Raw genomic sequence first — 21,074 nt, 5'->3', positions numbered from 1 at the left:
AATGGGCGGATTTGGAGAATTGGTCTACTGAGGCCATTTCTTCATTTGAAAAATTAAAAAAGGCATTCAGTAGCGCTCCCATTCTGATCCAGCCTGATCAGGAGAAACCTTTTATTGTGGAGGTGGATGCGTCCGAGGACGGCGCAGGAGCAGTCCTTTCACAAGGTCATGCCAGCCTCACTAATCTGAGACCATGTGCCTTCTTCTCCAGGAAATTCTCTCCCACGGAGAGAAACTACGACATAGGGAATAGGGAGCTGCTGGCCATTAAATGGGCATTTGAGGAGTGGAGGCATTTTCTGGAGGGGGCAAGGCATTGTGTAACTGTTGTCACTGACCATAAAAACCTTATGTTTCTCGAGTCTGCTAAGAGGTTGAATCCCCGTCAAGCCAGATGGGCTCTTTTTTTTACTCATTTTGATTTTTCCATCACGTTCAGGCCGGGAAGTAAAAATGTGAAGGCAGACGCATTATCTCGGAGCTTCCAGGCTTTTCAACCTACTGAGGTACCACCTGAATCCATCCTACCAGCAAAAATCTTCTTAGCAGCTCTTACCCAGGATATCTCGGCTCGCATTAGGTCGGAACAACATCTGGCACCGGTATCCACCCCAACAGATAAGTTGTTTGTTCCCGTACAATTTCGTCTCCAGCTGTTGGGTGAGTGTCACGATTCTGCCTTTTGTGGACATCCGGGTGTTGAGGGCACTAAGGATCTGGTTTCTAGATCTTATTGGTGGCCCACTCTAACTAGGGATGTCAAGTCCTATGTGTCAGCCTGTGAGGTTTGTGCCAGGTCCAAGACACCTAGGACTCGCCCTGCTGGTAACCTACGACCCCTACCCATTCCCAGTAGACCCTGGTCCCATATCTCGATGGACTTTATAACTGACCTACCGCTGGCGGAGGGTAAGACTGTAGTGTGGGTAGTGGTGGATAGGTTTAGCAAGATGGTCCATTTCATTCCCCTGTCTAAACTCCCGAATGCCAAAACCCTGGCGTCTATTTTTGTGAAAGAAATTGTTCGATTGCATGGTATCCCGGAAAATATTGTTTCGGACAGGGGTGTGCAGTTTGTGTCCAAATTCTGGAGAGCCTTCTGTCAAAGATGTAAAATTTCGTTGTCTTTTTCTTCCGCCTACCATCCTGAGAGTAATGGGCAGACTGAACGCCTTAATCAGTCTGTGGAACAATTCCTGAGGTTGTATGTTGCTGATGACCAGCAATTATGGGTCAAATTCCTTCCATTGGCTGAATTTGCTCTGAATAACCGTGTCAATTCTTCTGCTGGGGTCTCCCCTTTCTTTTGTAACCATGGTTTTCATCCCCGTTTTCATTCTGGGTCGTCCGTCTCCTCCTCTAACCCTGAAGCTGATAAACTCTCCTCCGAACTGTGCACAGTTTGGGCCCGGGTTCAATCGAACCTAGAAAAGGCTCAATGTTCTCAAAAACTCAAGGCCGATAGGAGACGTTCAAGGGGGGTAAACTTTCAGGTTGGGGATAAAGTATGGTTGTCCTCCAAGAATCTATCTCTCAAGGTAACTTCTAAAAAATTTGCTCCTCGTTTTATTGGACCATATAAGATCACGGAAGTGATTAACCCGGTATCTTTTAGGTTGGAGCTGCCTGAGTCATTCCACATTCATAATGTAATGTCCAGCAGTATTGATCCCTTTAAAACATAACTTTTACTTTTCAAATTATAAAATATTACCACCGTAGTGGTTCACCAGTGAACAGTGATAAGACGAACAACAATAATCACAGATACAGATTTTCCTTGAAGCCAGTCATGGATACACCTAAAGAGTGGTGAGTGAACACAAGGCAGCTGAGGGGAGCAGTGGGCAAAACTATACTTTCCCTATGCTCACCCTGGCTAGAACCTCAGCCCAGGGACGTCCCCTGATGGTGGAGACTCCCTGTCCTCGTTCCTGGGCTGACTGCCCTGCGTTTACCCTCCTCTCCAAAAATAACAAAATGTGCTCCCCACCAGGGCTTTTGTGGAACCGGCCTGGGAACGCATCGTTCGATGCCCCTGTGCTCGGTCCATTGTATATGTGGGTGGTTATCCTATTCACCGGCATATTGAACTGGTCTTTATCTATTGGTGTCCCTGACGATATTCAGTTACCAGGGACGCATCACTACACCCGTCAGTTTCCTGGGGAGCACATTTTGTTATTTTTGGAGAGGAGGGTAAACGCAGGGCAGTCAGCCCAGGAACGAGGACAGGGAGTCTCCACCATCAGAGGACGTCCCTGGGCTGAGGTTCTAGCCAGGGTGAGCATAGGGAAAGTATAGTTTTGCCCACTGCTCCCCTCAGCTGCCTTGTGTTCACTCACCACTCTTTAGGTGTATCCATGACTGGCTCCAAGGAAAATCTGTATCTGTGATTATTGTTGTTCGTCTTATCACTGTTCACTGGTGAACCACTACGGTGGTAATATTTTATAATTTGAAAAGTAAAAGTTACTTTTTAAAGGGATCAATACTGCTGGACATTATATTGACTTTGTGATCCTTCTCTATTGATTGTTATTGATTTAGCTGGACAAACACATTCATAATGTGTTCCATAAATCTCTGCTTAAAAAATATTTTGAACCGGTAGTACCATCAAAAGCCTCGCCTCCGCCAGTTCTTGTTAATGATGCTGTCGAGTATGTGGTGTCTAAAATAGTGGATGTCAGGAAGGTGCGTAATTCCTTGCAGTACCTGATTCACTGGAAGGGGTATGGACCTGAAGAGAGATCTTGGGTACCTGCCAGGGAGGTTCATGCTCCTAGACTTGTTCGTAAATTTCATTTAGAACACCCTGAAAAGCCATCGCCTGAAGTCTTGGGTCCGGTGGCCCCTCGTAAAAGGGGGGGTACTGTCACGGGGTTCCGAAGGTGCACTCGGTTCCCCATTGCCCGCAGAACTGTTGCTTAGCTTTTGGAATGAGGTTCTGTGTTTGACCTCATTCCCAGGGCGGCTTTACTAGCTGGGTGGCTCCTTGCTCCTAAGTCTGCCTTGAGCGCCGAGCTGATCACTCGGTGCTCGACTGGTTGGTCTGTCGGTCATGTGACGCTGGCCACGTCACATGACCCTCACTCCCCACTATAAATACAGGCAGCCTGCTGGCTACAGGTTGCCTGTTAATTTCTAGGTTCCTGGTATTTGTTGGACTGCTGAATACTTACCTGATCCTGTTCCTTGACCATCCTTTTGCCTGATCCTCCTGTACTGCGCATCCGTCCTGGTATTGTGACCTCGGCTCCCACCTGACTACTCTCTTAGGACTCCTCTTGTACTTCTCTGCTCTCCTGGTATTTATGACCCCGGCTTCTCCTGACAATTCTCTGCTTGCTCCATTTGTACTTTGCAGCTTTCCTGGTATTGACTCGGTCCGTTCACGTCCTGTTGTTTGTCTGTCTGTCATCCCTGCACTTTCTCCAAGTTAGGGATTGCCGTCCAGTTGTCCCCTGTCATTAGGACTCGCGAGGCAAGTAGGCAGGGCCAGGGGTAAGGGTGGAGCGCAGTGGTCACTTCCCTTCCCCCTGTGTGTGTGTGTACGCGACCGTTACACCCATTTTGGAAAGAAGACACCCCAAGGTATTTCATGATGGGTATAGTTAGTTCATGAAAGTTTTTATTTTTTGTTACAAGTTAGTGGAATATGAGACTTTGTAAGAAAAAAAAAAAAAGAAAAAATCAGCATTTTCCGCTAACTTGTGACAAAAAATAAAAAATTATAGGAACTCGCCATGCCCCTCACAGAATACCTTGGGGTGTCTTCTTTCCAAAATGGGGTCACTTGTGGGGTAGTTATACTGCCCTGGCATTATAGGGGTCCTAATGTGTGGTAAGTAGTTTGAAATAAAAATGTGTAAAAAATGACCTGTGAAATCCTAAAGATGCTCTTTGGAATGTGGGCCCCTTTGCCCACCTAGGCTGCAAAAAAGTGTCACACATGTGGTATTGCCGTACTCAGGAGAAGTTGGGCAATGTGTTTTGGGGTGTCATTTTACATATACCCATGCTGGGTGAGATAAATATCTTGGTCAAATGCCAACTTTGTTTAAAAAAATGGGAAAAGTTGTCTTTTGCCAAGATATTTCTCTCACCCAGCATGGGTATATGTAAAATGACACCCCAAAACACATTGCCCAACTTCTCCTGAGTACGGCAATACCAGATGTGTGACACTTTTTTGCAGCCTAGGTGGGCAAAGGGGCCCACATTCCAAAGAGCACCTTTCGGATTTCACCGGCCATTTTTTACAGATTTTGATTTCAAACTACTTGGCACGCATTTGGGCCCCTAAAATGCCAGGGCAGTATAACTACCCCACAAGTGACCCCATTTTGGAAAGAAGACACCCCAAGGTATTTCGTGATGGGCATAGTGAGTTCATGGAAGTTTTTATTTTTTGTCACAAGTTAGTGGAATATGAGACTTTGTAAGAAAAAATAAATAAATAAAATCATCATTTTCCGCTAACTTGTGACAAAAAATAAAAAGTTCTATGAACTCACTATGCCCATCAGCGAATACCTTAGGGTGTCTACTTTCCGAAATGGGGTCATTTGTGGGGTGTTTGTACTGTCTGGCCATTGTAGAACCTCAGGAAACATGACAGGTGCTCAGAAAGTCAGAGCTGCTTCAAAAAGCGGAAATTCACATTTTTGTACCATAGTTTGTAAACGCTATAACTTTTACCCAAACCATTTTATTTTTTTACCCAAACATTTTTTTTTTATCAAATTCATGTAGAACAATAAATTTAGAGAAAAATTTATATATGGATGTCGTTTTTTTTGCAAAATTTTACAACTGAAAGTGAAAAATTTCATTTTTTTGCAAAAAAAAATCGTTAAATTTAGATTAATAACAAAAAAAGTAAAAATGTCAGCAGCAATGAAATACCACCAAATGAAAGCTCTATTAGTGAGAAGAAAATGAGGTAAAATTCATTTGGGTGGTAAGTTGCATGACCGAGCAATAAACTGTGAAAGTAGTGTAGTGCAGAAGTGTAAAAAGTGGCCTGGTCATTAAGGGTGTTTAAGCTAGGGGAGCTGAGGTGGTTAAAGAGTAATGAGGGGGGAGTTGCAGAGAGCGACGAGGAGAAAGCAAAGCTGTTAAATATTTTTTTCTCCAATGTATTTACTGAGGAAAATAAACTGTCAGATGACATGCAGAATGTAAAAATAAATTCCCCATTACAAGTGTCTCCCACTCTTCACACACTGATAGCAACACCGCAGGAGAAATGCTAGCACAGGCTTCCAGTATCCGTAGTTTCAGGTGCTGCACATCTCGTATCTTCACAGCATAGACGATTGCCTTCAGATGATACGAGATGTGCAGCACCTGAAACTACGGATACTGGAAGCCTGTGCTAGCATTTCTCCTGCGGTGTTGCTATCAGTGTGTGAAGAGTGGGAGAAAAGGGTTGCATTGACAATCCAACACAAGGGGCAGCACATTGAACACATTTTGTAAGTGGTCAGAAACTTGTAAATAACTCATGAAAGAATAAAGTTACGTTAAAACCAAGCACACCATTGTTTTTCTTGTGAAATTCCCAATAAGTTTGATGTGTCAAATGACCCTCTTCCTATTGAAAAAACAAAAGTTGGATTCAAAATGGCCGACTTCAAAATGGCCGCCATGGTCACCACCCATCTTGAAAAGTTTCCCCCTTCACATATACTAATGTGCCACAAACAGGAAGTTAATATCACCAACCATTCCCATTTTATTAAGGTGTATCCATATAAATGGCCCACCCTGTATAAATATATCAGGGGTCAGTACAGAGATCTATCCCATCATCTATTTATCCCCAGGACTGTGACTGTGACGAGGGGACATCCGCTGCATCTGGAGGAAAGAAGGTTTGTACACAAACATAGAAAAGGATTCTTTACGGTAAGAGCAGTGAGACTATGGAACTCTCTGCCTGAGGAGGTGGTGATGTTGAGTAAAATAAAGGAATTCAAGAGGGGCCTGGATGTATTTCTGGAGCGTAATAATATTACAGGCTATAGCTACTAGAGAGGGGTTTTTGATCCAGGGAGTTATTCTGATTGCCTGATTGGAGTGGGAAGGAATTTTTTATTCCCCTAAAGTGGGGAAAATTGGCTTCTACCTCATAGGGTTTTTTTTTTGCCTTCCTCTGGATCAACTTACAGGATAACAGGCCAAACTGGATGGACAAATGTCTTTTTTCGGCCTTATGTACTATGTTACTATGTTACTACATGGTGCTGACAGCATACACAGCGCTACCACATGGTACACACTGTGCGCATACAGCATTGCAACACGGTGCTGACTGCAAACACAGCTCTGGTACATTGTTCTGACTGCAAACACGGCTCTAATACATGGTGCCCATTGCAAACACAGCTCTGCAACAGCACTGCCACATGGGGGGGGGTGATAAATGTATACACAGCTCTTCTACATGGTATCCACTGTGCGCATACAGCTCTGCTACATGGTGCTGACTGCAAACACAGCACTGCTACATGGTGCTGACAGCCTGCCACATAGTACCCGCTGTGCGCATACAGCCCTGCTACATGGTGCAGAAAGTGAGAAATAGATCTGCTGATTACAGGCTGTAGCATACTGTAAGACTCACCATGTTACCTGATTAGTTGTAAGATTGGGTCTGTGGATATGTTGTTCTTTTGAAGGTAGGGTTGGCATGTGGCTATACTATTCTCATGGGGGATGAATCTACTATATATGGTTCCCAATATTGCACCCTCTAGTAGTGGACTTAGGGCTAAAAGCTTGCAGAGAATGTCCATGGTGTCCTGGACATAACTGGGTATGTGTTTAACCAAGGGTTTTAGAATGTTTTTTACCCTGCAGGAAATGTCATCGGTTACCGTTTCAATGCCTGGGTTACCTTCTTTGTATATTTTAGCTAACATGTAGAAGGAACCCATTTTTGGATTGTCCAGCAGAGTGGATGATGTGGGGCTCTTATTTCCTCTGTATATCGTTTGGTGTCAGCGTTCTTGTTATGCCTTCTGGGTGATGTAGTCATAATTACTACAGCTCCTCTTTTATCTGGTGTCATGATAATTAGTCTTCAATGATTTTATGGCTTTACTTTCTTTCACTTTTATATTGTGTGTTATTTTATGTTGTTTGTCCAGAATTAGAAATTTCACTTTTTTCTGAAACAGTCTGTATTAGACCCCTTGCAGATGAGCGTTCAGTGAAAAATGCGCGATTTAGCAAACAAAGTCATTCAGTTTTGTCAGCGATTGCGTTCAGTTGTTCAGTTATTAACACACTGGTGCAATGCGATTTAATGCGTTTTGCACGCGTGAGATAAAAAACTAAAGGTTTACAAACAACATCTCTTAGCAACCAATTCACTTAGCAGCTCCATTCATTCATTTCTATGGGGCCTGAGTTGCGTGAAAATCGCTGAATATACAACATTCTACATTTTTCACCCAACGCACAAGTAATGCTTGAAAACCAACACTCATGTACACAGCCCCATTGAAATGAATCGGTCCAGATTCCGTGCAGGCGCAATGTGTTCACGTCACACATTGCACCTGCGCGGGATATTCACTCGTGTGAAAGGGGCCTTAATCTAGAGTTTTGTTGAGTCCAATTTGATCTTTTTCTATCCTGAAGTTTCTTGTTCCATGTCAGTTTGAGATGGCATTTCAGTTATGTCTTTAAAAAAATTCATTAAAGGATAACTGTCACATTTAGACCCTAATTTCAATTTTCATATATGTAGTTACTAATAACATGATATTCCAGAATCAGTTACTATTAGACTGACTTACCCCATATTTAATAAGATTCAGCCCTTAGCAACCAGTCTGCATAAAACTGCAATTTCACTATTCAGTTAAGATGGCCACCACTGCCCTCACCCTGAGGCTAATCCCGCCTGCCCTCACTAGCCAGTAACAATAGCCCCCCAAAAGTGTCAGTAACCAGGGCTTTCCCCCCTAAAGGGTTAATCTTCTGCAGCAAAAAGGGGTCCTCTTACCACATGTTGCTTTCATTTATACACTGAGCAGATGGCAGATCTCCCTTCCCTGGTCTGCTGAACCAACTCTGCATCCTCCAGCTCTGCTGAGTGAGGGAGCGTCTGCCAAGCGCAGGGAGAAGTGCACACAGCCCAGGCACTGTTATCAGCTGCTGGGGAGGACCTGGCTTTAATCATTTACTTACAGTTCCTGGCTGTCAGTAATGTGACCTTGCACGCAGCCTGCTTCTGCCTGCTCCGTCCTTCAACAGATAGAGGACCATGCCTAGCAACCCTATTTTAAGCACAGGTAAAAGTAGGCAGTACAGGGAACAAAAATGTGGAATTAAGGGGTAATTGAATACACAGTGAAAAGTTAAAATAGGGCCACCAAGGTCATATTAATCACCACAATCCAATACTCAAAAAAAATATAATAATACGACAGTTATACAGTTGTGTTCAAAATTATTCAACCCCCAATGCTGTAAAGAGTTTTAGGGAATTTAGTGTACATTTGTAATTGTGTTCAAAATTAAATCTTACAGGGACTTTTTAAAGAACCAAATGCAACTAAAATAACATCAATTGTTTTTGTAATACAGTATTAAATGTTTTTTTTTGTGATTTCTTAATTGACACAATTATTCAACCCCTAAAGACTACCACTCTTAAGAACAGAGGTTCATTCAAGTGTTTTCGATCAGGTATTGAAAACACCTGTGGATGTCAAGGAGCAGCAATCAAGCATAATAAGCACTAATTAGGCAGATTTAAAAGGACTGTGATACTCAGCTCCTTCTAGACATTTACTGGTGTGTTTACAAACATGGTGAAGTCAAGAGAATGGTCCAGGAAGACAAGAGAAGAGGTGATTTCTCTTCACAGGAAGGGCAATGGCTATAAGAAGATTGCAAAGATGTTAAACATACCAAGAGACACCATAGGAAGCATCATTCGCAAATTCAAGGCAAAGGGCACTGTTGAAACGCTACCTGGTCGTGGCAGAAAGAAGATGCTGACTTCAACTACTGTGCGCTACCTGAAGCGCAAAGTGGAGAAAAGTCCCCGTGTGACTGCTGAGGAACTGAAAAAAGATTTGTCAGATGTGGGTACTGAAATTTCAGCTCAGACAATAAGGCGCACACTGCGTAATGAAGGCCTCCATGCCAGAACTCCCAGGCGCACCCCCTTGCTGTCTCCAAAGAATAAGAAGAGTCGACTGCAGTATGCCAAAAGTCATGTGGACAAACCACAAAAGTTTTGGGATAGTGTTCTGTGGACTGATGAAACAAAATTAGAACTGTTTGGGCCCATGGATTAACGCTATGTTTGGAGGAGGATTTTTTATTTTTTGCACAAGTTAGCAGAAATTGATTTTTTTATTTATGTTTTCTCACAAAGTCTCCCTTTCCGCTAACTTGTCACAAAAAGTTCAATCTTTCATGGACTCAATATGCCCCTCAGCAAATACCTTGAGATGTCTTCTTTCCAAAATGGGGTCATTTGTGGGGTGTGTTTACTGTTCTGGCATTTTGGGCGGGGCTAAATTGTGAGCAACCCTGTAAAGCCTAAAGGTACTCGGACTTTCGGCCCCTTTACGCACCTAGGCTGCAAAAAAGTGTCACACATGTGGTATCACCGTACTCAGAAGAAGTAGGGCAATGTGTTTTGGGGTGTATTTTTACATATACCCATGCTGGGTGAGAGAAATATCTCTCTAAAAGACAACTTTTCCCATTTTTTTATACAAAGTTGTCATACATCCATCAACATAGAATTTAAGATGTTGCGTTAGATGCCGATCATTCTCTCCCAGGAGCCCCCCATGTGGGAACCAAGAGGAGGATTGAAAATCCAGGTGCAACCCTTTTCCGCCAACTGATCTTGAATGGACTTGGCGTCGATGTTAAGTTCTCTACAGGCTCCGATAAAGTTGCTTCCCTGGTCAGACTCAATTGTTTTACTGGTCCTCTGATTGCGAAGAACCGTCTTAAGGCATTAATAAGGCTGGATGTGTCCATAGATTCTATCACCTCTAGGTGAACTGCTCGCACACTCATGCAAGTAAATAGTACAGCCCAACGCTTACTGTTTGCGTGACCGCCGCGGGTCCTGCGTGCGGACACCATCCATGGCCCAAAGACATCTAGGCCAACATAGATGAAAGGCGGCTCTGTACATAGTCTATCCGCATGCAATTCGGCCATTTGTTGGTTTAGTTGTTTCCCTCTTGCTTTAAGACAGTGCACACACTGATGCAGTACTTGGGCAGCAAGTTTTTTCATACCTATAAACCAAACGCCTGCAGACCGTAATTTGCCCTCAGTAATTTGCCTGCCTTGGTGTTCGGCCCTTTCGTGGTAGTGTCGGATTAGCAAGATGGTGATATAATGTTTTCTGGGAATGATGAGAGGATTTTGTTCTGCAATTCCTAGGTGGGCTTGATTCAAACGACCACCAACTCTTAGCAAGCCAAAACTGCCGATAACTGGATTTAAGTTGGCAAGAGGACTTTTTAAAGGAATCTGCTGTTTGTTGTACAAGCACTTCCATTCTATGTTGAAATTTTCCTGAAGGAACTGAAGTATTATGAGGTACTCACTATGAGAGATGTTCTCAGCAGAGAAGGGTTTATGGCAGGCATGCCAACCATGACAATCTTTAGCTTGGTGAGTATTATGATAACATCTTGCAATGTGCACTAACCTTGCAATAGTTCTGACAAGTCTCATCCAACTGGAGAAACGTTCAAAGTGCTGACAACCGAAGCTGGCGGTTTGCTTTGTTCCAGTGACTAATGCACTAACTTCAGCGCGTATTTCTGGATCATTATCCGGATCCTGGATGCTGAAAGCTTCCTTTACACATTCGTCCGCCTCTCCAAGCAGAAACTCTGGACCTGTAAGCCAAGTAGAGTTAGTAAAGGAACCTATAGACATAGGCCTAGTGGCGTGATCTGCTGGATTAAGTTCGGATGGTACATAGTGCCATTGTTCAGGTTTGGAGGACCTCCTGATTCTCTCTATGCGGTTACTAACGTACACATAAAATCGCTTGGTCCGATTGTGGATATAACCTAAAATGACCTTACTGTCGGTGTAATACTGGACTTCAGCTATGTCGACACCCAGTTCTTGTTGTATGAAATCCGCAATCTCCACTGCCAACACAGTCCCACAAAGTTCCAGTCTGGGAATAGTATGATCGGGCTTGGGGGCTAACTTAGCCTTACCAAAGACGAATCCAACGTGATTTTGGTTGTTGGGTTCCGACACTTTCAGACCGCTGCGATGGCCTCCATGGAGGCGTCCGAGAACACGTGGAGTTCTTTCTTTATGCTAGAGGAAAGCAAGGTTTTAATATAGCATCTCGGGATGTGGATCTCATCCAAGGCACACAAGGATCACTTCCAGGCTTCCCATTTTTGCTCTTTCTCGGAGGGAAGTGGGGTATCCCAATCCTTGACTGTTTCAGAAAACTGTCTCAGTAGAGATTTACATTGTATAGTGTAGCGGAGAGCTGATATTCCATAGCGAATCTCCACTTAAGATCCCAGAGAGTCTCAGGAACAAGTCTTATAAATCCATAGAGTAGTAATTCCAGCAGGCAAAGTAATCCAATAATATCTCAACAGCAATCCCAATGACTGGACGACACACAGCATCAGGAGCAGAACTAACTTTATTTAGACACAGCACACCTACTTTAAACCCCCCAACAGCCTCATTTACATACAATAGGGCATATAGAAGATTATGGTACAAGGAAGGGTAGGGCCAGACAATAGCAAGGGCTGATGGGAGATGGAGGAGGGACAGAAAAGCAATGCATTTAACATAGTAAACATTGCAGTTTACAATACATAGCAATACAATTAACCGAATGCCGTTTTACAGGAATTAAACAGGACAGGCTAAATACAATCCGCTACATATGGTGATGGGCGCTACAAATCCCAGCGGATCAAATAGGCTGTTTACCACTGACAGGACACCTCGTTTTGTGAATGGCTTGTCTGCACAACTTATCTGAAAACCGAAGGAGTCAGCCGAGAGATCCCACCTGAGGCCCAAGCTCCTCTGCACCGGTGGACTGTCCAGTCCCAAGTTAATTTTCTTGAATCCTGTTGCATGATTGCCTGATTCGAAGGCCTTCATAACGGCCAGGATGTTTGAAGCGATTTTGTGTAGTCTAAGTTTAGCTCGGTACAACATACTTTGAGTCCTTTTGAGCAGATCGATAGCCGCTTCTTCAGTCGGTAGTGATTTGAGTCCATCGTCTACGTAGAAGTCCTTTTCTACAAAGTCTCTGGCGTCTTTACCGTACTCGGATTCTCCCTCTAATGCAGTGCGCCGAAGGCCGTAAGTTACCACGGCAGGAGGGCTGTTTCCAAATACGTGGACCCTCATTCGATATTCTGCCATCTCTGCGTTGGTGTCATTATTCTTGTACCACAGAAACCTGAGGAAATTCCGGTGGTCCTCTCTGCCTACGAAACAGTGGAACATCTGTTTAATGTCGGTGGTGATGGCAACAAGCTCTTTTCTGAACCTCATCAGCACTCCAACTAGGTTATTCGTCAGATTAGGACCTGTGAGAAGGACATCATTAAGAGATACACCTTGATGTTTGGTGCTTGAGTCGAAAACAACCGTAATTTGATTAGGTTTCCGTGGGTGATACACTCCAAATGAAGGCAAGTACCAGCATTCGTCGTTCTAACCTAAGGATGGAGCTGGTTCTGCATGGTTGTTACGGAATATTTTGTCGATAAAGGCAACAATGTGTTCTCTCATCTCAGGCTTACTGTTCATGGTACGCTGAAGAGAGTTAAGGCCTCTTTCACACTTGCGTTGTCCGGATCCGTCGTGTACTCCATTTGCCCGCCGGATCCGTAACACCGCAAGTGAACTGAAAGCATTTGAAGACGGATCCATCTTCAAAATGCGTTCAGTGTTACTATGGCACCCAGGATGCTATTAAAGTCCTGGTTGCCATAGTAGTAGTGGGGAGCGGGGAAGCAGTATACTTACCATCCGTGCGGCTCCCAGGGCGCTCCAGAATGACGTCAGAGCGCCCCATGCACATGGATGACGTGATCCATGCGAGCACGTCATCCATGCGCGTGGGGCGCCCTGACGTCACTCTGAAGCGCCCCCGGGAGCCGCACGGACGGTAAGTACACTGCTCCCCCGCTCCCCACTACACTTTACCATGGCAGACAGGACTTTAGCGTCCTGGCAGCCATGGTAACCATTCAGAAAAAGCTAAACGTCGGATCCGGTAATGCGCCGAAATGACGTTTAGCTTAAGGCTGGATCCGGATAAATGCCTTTCAATGGGCATTAATTCCGGATCCGGCCTTGCGGCAAGTGTTCAGGATTTTTGACCGGAGCAAAAAGCGCAGCATGCTGCGGTATTTTCTCCGGCCAAAAAACATTCCGTTCCGGAACTGAAGACATCCTGATGCATCCTGAACGGATTTCTCTCCATTCAGAATGCATAGGGATAATCCTGATCAGGATTCTTCCGGCATAGAGCCCCGACGACGGAACTCTATGCCGGAACAGAACAACGCAAGTGTGAAAGAGCCCTAAATCTAGACAGAGCTTGTTCCCTATTGTTCGGGAGTCTCACCCTGGTAGCTCGGAAGGGTAATGGAGAAACCCAGTGATTGGTTTCGTCTTTAAGGAACTCATTGTCCATTATCTTGATAAATTCTCTGTCCTCTACTGACAAAGCTACTTTATCATCGTCCTTGCTTGTGTGAAAGACTAATCTTCCCAAGTTGTCGGCAAAGGAGGGAGGAATGTCGTCAGGTGGTTGTATGAGGTCTGGAGGCTTCTCTTTCACCTCATAGTGATGAGGGCAAGGCTTAATGCAAGTTGTGCGTCCATCTCCACGCACGTACGTTTTGAATGAGCAGATTTTTGGTTGATCCAAGCATACATTTCCTATGACTACCCATCCCAAGTCCAGTCTCTGGGCGTATGGTGCATAGTCGGGACCATTACACTGTTGACGCACCTTGTGTACACTTAGATTGTCTCTGCCAAGCAGGAGTAGAATCTCGGCGTTGTTGTCCATAGGTGGGATAACGTTGGCTAGGTGCCTTAGGTGTGGTTGGTGAAATGCAGCTTCCGGGGTAGGAATTTCATCTCTATGGTTGGGTATTTGATCGCATTCGATCAGCGTCGGTAGAGGTATTTCCGTATTCCCACTGACGGAACAAGCGATGAATCCTTGTGCCCTCCTGCCGCTAGTCTCTATGCGACCCGAGCAGGTGTTTAAGATGTAGGGTTCTGACGGTCCCTTTATACCAAAGGCTTTAAAGAATTTGGGTCCTGCTAGGGAGCGGTTGCTTTGGTCGTCAATGATGGCATACATTTTTACTGCCTTTTCTGGAAGCCCCTCCGGGTAGACCTTGATTAGGCATATGCGGGCACAACATTTCTCACTCTGGCCCTCCCCACATACGTCCAAGCATGAGCAGGAAATGGCAGTGGCTGCGTTAGCGTGGTTCTGGGGCTCCCGGCCATGACTTGGAGCAGGACTGGTGGTGACAGCAGCTGGTGAATCCCTTGTGAGTGGAGTTGGGTGCATAGCTGAGGCATGTCTTTCACTATGACACTCTTCACACTTGATAATGGATTTACAGTCCTTAGCCATGTGCTCCAATGAAGCGCAGCATCTGAAACATACCCCAAGCTTGGTGAGGACTTTCTTGCGCTCCTGTATGGTTTTGGATCTAAATCCTCTGCATTTGTTCAGTGAGTGTGGTTTTTTATGAATGGGACATTCACGATTTAAGGCCTTGTCTCCTAATGAGGTAGTGTACTGTTTACCAGTGGGTACTGCAGATGATGGTAGGTTAGTCTTTCTAACATTCACGCTGCTCTTAAAATCTCTGTGTTTATGCACAATACTTTTATACCTTGATGATGGTGTCACTGAAGCTGTAGTATTGAACTCCAGGAAGTCGAGGCTGGGGTCATTCCTCATCTGGGACTGTTCATTGATGAACCTACAGAAATAAATAAATGGGGGAAAAGTGACGTCATGCACTCTTTTGTATCTTGAGACTGATGCCGCCCACTTCTCTTGCAGGCTGTATGGTAACTTCACGACAATTGGGTTAACCCCATGGGCTGTATCCAGAAGCACAGCCCGGACAGACGAGGGTCTCTTTTGGCGAGCTCCAGCTCCATGAGCAAATCACTTAAATCCTGAAGCTTATGGACATCCTTGAGACTGATCTTGGGGACGTTCTGCAGTCTCCTGAATAGTGCCTTCTCTATTGCTTCTGCACTGCCAAAGGTGCGTTCGAGTCTCTGCCAGGCTGCAGCGAGACCTGCTTCTGATAGACAGTTCTAAGGCTCTTGATGCGATTTGTGGAGCCAGTTGATCAAGAGGTCGAGCTCCTGCTCTGCGGTTAGTTTGAGGTCGGCGATGGCGGCTTTGAAGGTTGCCTTCCAGGCTCTGTAGCTCTCCGCACGGTCATCAAATTTTGAGAGACTGGTGTTAATTAGCTCTCTGCTCACCATAAACCTGGCAAACTCAGACATATCTGATTTCTCACTGCTTGTTGCCATGACAACTTGTGATGCCCCTGGGGCGTATAGGCTGCGTGGCGTAAAAGGGTGAGATGCTTCCGGGTAGAATGATGTTGCTGCAGGGTTGAGCTTTGGTTTAGCCTCTGTAGATTTTGATGACTGCTGCTTGAGCTGTGGAGGTAGGCCAGGAAACACCTGGTAGCCATCTTGCTGTAATAACTGCCCTTGAGAGGGCGCGTCTGGGTGACTGTTATTGGATTGCTCGGGTGCTGTGGGTATCGCTGGCACTGCAGGTAGAGCTGACTTGGAGGTTTCAGTGTTGTTTGCTTGGACAGTACTGCACACTGGAGGTGGTGCAGATAACTGTTTCAGTACATAGTCGCTGGTGCGATCAAGTGGATCGTCTATCTCCTCTGGTGGTAAGCAGACTGAATCAGGGCCTTGGCTCAATGCTTGCTCAAGTAGTCTTACTTTAGCTAATGCAATTTCCTCTTCCCTCTCTGATTCAAGGATCTTTATTCGAGCCTCTGCTTCTGCCCTCTTGGCTTCTGCCTCCGCTTCAGCCCTCTTGGCTTCTGCCTCCGCTTCAGCCCTCTTGGCTTCTGCCTCCACTTCAGCCCTCTTGGCCGCCGCCTCTGCTTCAGCCCTCTTGGCCGCCATCTGTGCTTTTGCCCTCGCAAGGACTTCCTTTTCGGTGAAGGAACGCCTCACTTTGGATTGCTCTGCATTTATACGGGCCTCTAGTAATCTGTCGCTCAGGGCTGAGCTTCTAGAGCATGATGATCTGTAGACCGAGAGGAATGTTTGGATGAATGCGATCTGTGTGATCTAGTTTCTTGCAAATGAGAGATGCAGAGTTCCACTTTATCTTTAGCATCCAGCACCATGGCGTCTCTTTGTCTGTCTATTGATTCTGCCTTGCACAATTCTGACGGGGCTTCTCCAATATTAGAGTCTTTTAGAAAGGTTATATACCTTGTGGACAGTCTCTTGTATCTTTCATGGGCTGCGTTCAGCCACCCGACGGCAACTTGTAAGCTGGTGGCATCGCCTGAGGAGGACTTAAAGGGATTCTGTCACCAGGTTTCGTCCCTGTCAGCTAAACATATGCTGATGTTCAGGGCCTCATCAGGATTCCTAATGTGGGCTTCTAAATGTGATCCGTAGCCTTATTTTGCTAAAAAACTGGTTTTACTAACCTGTCACTCAAAGAAATAAGGCGCCCAAAGGGATGTCAAGGGATGCAAGGTGCCGGCCGCACCCACCGCCGTTCGTGCCCAGCGCCACCTTTCCAGACTTCAGCACCGCCTCCTAATCCTCTGTGCCGCCTCTCGCTCTCCCTCCCCCCTCCTCCTGCTGTAAGATATCGCGCGTGCACACAGGGCTCTAAAAGGCTGGCGCCAGAGTGCAGGTCATACCTGGGTTGAGCGAAGTGCCGGCGCATGCGCACTTCGCTTTAAGAAGCCAAATCAAGAAGTCCGCACGGGCGCATCAGGCAGAGCCCTGTGCGCACGCGCGAGATCTTACAGCAGGAGGAGGGAGGAGGGGGGATGGAGGGAGAGCGAGAGGCGGCACAGAGGATTAGGAGGCGGTGCAGAAGTTTGGAAAGGCGGCGCTGGGCACGAACGGCGGTGGGTGCGGCCGGCACCTTGCATCCCTTGACATCCCCTTGGGCACCTTTATTTCTTTGAGTGAAAGGTTAGTAAAACCTGTTTTTTAGCAAAATAAGGCTACGGATCACATTTAGAAGCCCACATTAGGAATCCTGATGAGGCCCTGAACATCAGCATATGTTTAGCTGACAGGGGTGAAACCTGGTGACAGAATCCCTTTAAGTCCTGATATGAGGGAGGAAAGTCGTTCCCATAGCTCTTCCAGGTTGTCACATAGCTCATCTTTCCTGGTGTGATAGTTTTCCGTGATCTTTATAGTTGGTTTGATTGAGCGCCTTGGTCGTGCGACTTGGTGTACTAGAAGTGTGGGTTCTACCTCCTGCTCTTCGTAATGATCAGTATCAGGTTGCATTTGCTTTGTTTAATCACTGGGGAACTGTACGAGGTCCTTTTCGGCCATTTTGATTTAAGGTGCGCTGTCTCTTTAAGAAAATGAACTTTTGAATTGGGGGCTGAAAATTGCAGTGCGCCTCAAGCCCAAGGGGAAGCACGGCGTGTCCGCAGTAGATATACTCTCGCCTGGAAGTCCTCCACTACTCGCCAAGCCATTTTCTACATCCTATATTAACCCTTGCTTGCAGGATATAAGAACTGTTCACGCACGCGGGGCCTCCCTCAAACCAAAACCCCGCAATTCACTCAAAACACCTCATCGGGGTTCCCCTTGGGCTTGTGGGATGTGCACTGTTGCCGGGCAGATTTGCTGCGAGTGGGCCTGTTGCAAGGGAGGTTCCTGAGTGTGGCACTGGGCTCTGAGGGAATCTGTAGCTGGGCATTGGACATTGAGACAGATATTGACTGGGGTATAAGGCTTTAAGGCAGTTTTTGACTGTTCTGTCCCCACATGAAGACGAATGAAGGTGTAACTGATAATGACTGTTTGAATGTCCTACCTTCGTATCCAAGCAGTGGAGCAGACCGGCAGATGCTCAGGTTAGATGGATCCAGATGTAGACATGAGGATGCAATCAAACGTGGGTTTATTTGATCCAAAGCAGCGACATACGATGATGCAATACAGGAATGCAGTAGCAGAGTAGATGCTGTCATGTGGATGTCTTTCCTGAGGCTAACTGCTGGTCAAAAACTGATGCCTTCACAAGCCAAGGTGTGTGTCTCCAGTCACAAAGGAATGCAGCACTGAAAAATGGCTACAGGAAGTGACAAGGACCAAGGCTGCTAAAACCACGCCCAGCAGAGAAAAACTTTATTTAAAGGGCTTCTGTCACCCCACAAAAGGGCCGTGATCTCCTCCTCCGGCCGGCCCTGTCAGTATTTCAAAAATCGCACGCCTCTGTTCATTCGGTGCAGGCGCTCTGAGATGAGGAGGCTCGTCTCCTCAGAACTCCCTCAGTGCACCTGCGCCGATGACATCATCGAAAGAGAAGACGTCATCGGCGCAGGCGCACTGAGGGAGTTCTGAGGAGACGAGCCTCCTCATCTCAGAGCGCCTGCGCCGAATGAACAGAGGCGCGCGATTTTTGAAATACTGACAGGGCCGGCCGGAGGAGGAGATCACGGCTGGCCCTGTCAATCAACACGGCGAGGGGGCGGTTTTCTGCTGCGGCTACCAGCAAGTAGACGCCCTACTTGCTGGTAGAGACCGGATTTACATATTATAAAACTTTGTTTTCTAAAGAAACGGCCGCATGAAAGTAAGTGACAAGATTATATTCTCCTATATCGCGCTATAAGGAATGTAACTATCCAAAAAAAAAAAAAAGACTTTTGTGGGGTGACAGAAGCCCTTTAACAAGAACAAGGCGTGCAGCATACGAATTCCGGCCAGCAGATGGCAGCAGAGAACAATACAATGAAACAACATAGTAAAAGAAGAGATAATAATACAGTGCAGGAATTAAATTTGAAAGAACAGCACAACCATGTCTAATTTTGCAAATGTGACATGAGTCACTTTATGTGGTAATAACTTTGGAACACTTTTACTTATCCAGGCCATTCAGAGATTTTCTCGTGACACATTGTACTTCAGGATAGTCCTTCATTTGAGTCAATATATTTCACATTTATTTATGAAAAGATCCCAAATTTACCAAGAATTTTGAAAAATTAGCAATTTCTCTCCTTTTAAAACAGAAAGTGATACCTCATAAAATATTTAATACTTAACACTCCCCATATGTCTACTTTATGTTGGCATCATTTTGTAAATGTCATTAAATTTTTTTAGGATGTTAAAAGGCTTAGAAATTTAGAAGCAATTCTTAAAAATTTTAGGAAAAACCCACTTTTTAAGGACCAGTTCAGGTCTGAAGTCACTTTGTGAAGCTTACATAGTGGAAACCCCCCATAAATGATACCATTTCAGAAACTACACCCCTCAAGTTACTCAAAACTGATTTTACAAACTTTGTTAACCCTTTAGGTGTTCCACAAGAATTAAAGGAAAATGGAGATGAAATTTCTAAATTTCACTTTTTTGTCAGATTTTGCATTTTAATAAAAAAAAATCTTTAACACATTAAGGGCTAACAGACAAACAAAACTCAATATTTATTACCCTGATTCTGCGGTTTACAGAAACACCCCATATGCGGTCGTAAACTGCTGTACGGGCACACGGCATTGCGCAGAAGGAAAGGAATGCCATACAGTTTTTAGAAGGCAGATTTTGCTGGACTGGTTTTTTGACACAATGTCCCATTTGAAGCCCCCCTAATGCACCCCTAGAGTAGAAACTCCAAAAAAGTGACCCCATTTTGGAAACTACGGGATAAGGTGGCAGTTTTGTTGGTACTATTTTAGGGTACATATGATTTTTGGTTGCTCTTGTCACGACTGTGACTGATCCAGACAGGTCTGGGAGGAGAAGGTCGCAGCGACTTGCTACTCGCGATAGCTTGTGAGTTTGCTCCGTGGTTCAGGGTATGTCATCTGGGTTTTGCCTTGTGAACCTTTTTGTCCTGACTGGGAGTTTGTAGGCATCCTTCTCAGGTGAGTCCTGTCTGCCACTCCCAGCTACTATATTAGTTTCACTTTCACTTGCAGTCATTGCCAGATATAGTCCTTACTTCCAGTTCTATTCTGACCTTTGAAGGAGATCGTTTGATGGTGTTGCTGTGGAGCTCTTGTCCGGCGTGGACTGTCGTGATTGGGATCGCCTTCTCTGCTCGTGACTAGATACGTCTATCTCTGCTATAGTTTGTTTGTTGCTGTCTTCCCCTGCTGTTCTCCTAGACCTGAGTGATGGTGACTAGTGCTCCCATCGGCCTTTCCCCACTCTAGGCCTGTTAGGGTGACTGAGGGTTTAGGCATCCTGCTCGCCGCACGGGTTCACACCCCGTCTAGGGTATCAGGGCAGACAGGTGCCAGCTTAGGGTTAGTCAGGGGTGGCCATACTATTCCCATCCGTAGATAAGGGTCCCCTTCCCCTCCGTCTGGTGCAACACGACTGCTGCTGGGATAGCGGTCGTGACAGTATATCTGGCCATTTGAGAAAAAAAAAAGGGACATTTCTATTTTTTTTTTTTTTGCTTGCTGTTTTGCTTTGTATTTTTCTGTTCCACTATAAATCCGGTTACAGTTTTGGCGAAACAATTACAGGGATTATCCCTTGAAGTGGCAGGATTAAAAGCAACAGTGCTGCAGCAGCAGCAGCAATCCTTGGGTTCCACCGTTGCTACGGGAAACCAAGGTACTCCTGAGCCAAAAGTGGCTTTACCTGATAGGTTCTCAGGAGGGAGAGACCAATTTGTAACCTTCAGAGAAGCTTGCAAATTGTTCTTCAGGTGACGCCCTAGATCCTCCGGCGGTGAGGAACAACGGGTGGGCATTGTAATTTCTCTCCTGCAAGGAGATCCGCAGGCTTGGGCTTTCTCCCTA

At 45.5% G+C, this 21,074-nt stretch overlaps 1 long non-coding RNA gene across 1 annotated transcript; it reads left to right on the top strand.

Moving 5' to 3' along the window:
- Nucleotides 1–341: 341 nt before the first annotated feature.
- On the top strand, nucleotides 342–19,112 carry LOC120977191. Its single transcript, XR_005773840.1, has 3 exons — nucleotides 342–352; nucleotides 3,506–3,513; nucleotides 18,989–19,112. It is a non-coding gene; the product is annotated as an uncharacterized LOC120977191 (long non-coding RNA).
- The last annotated feature ends 1,962 nt before the right edge of the window (nucleotides 19,113–21,074 follow it).

Source organism: Bufo bufo, chromosome 1 (genome assembly GCF_905171765.1).
Source record: "Bufo bufo chromosome 1, aBufBuf1.1, whole genome shotgun sequence".
NCBI classification, from domain to species: domain Eukaryota; kingdom Metazoa; phylum Chordata; class Amphibia; order Anura; family Bufonidae; genus Bufo; species Bufo bufo.
Note: the sequence above shows the minus strand (reverse complement) of the source record. Positions and strands in the feature narration are given on the sequence as shown.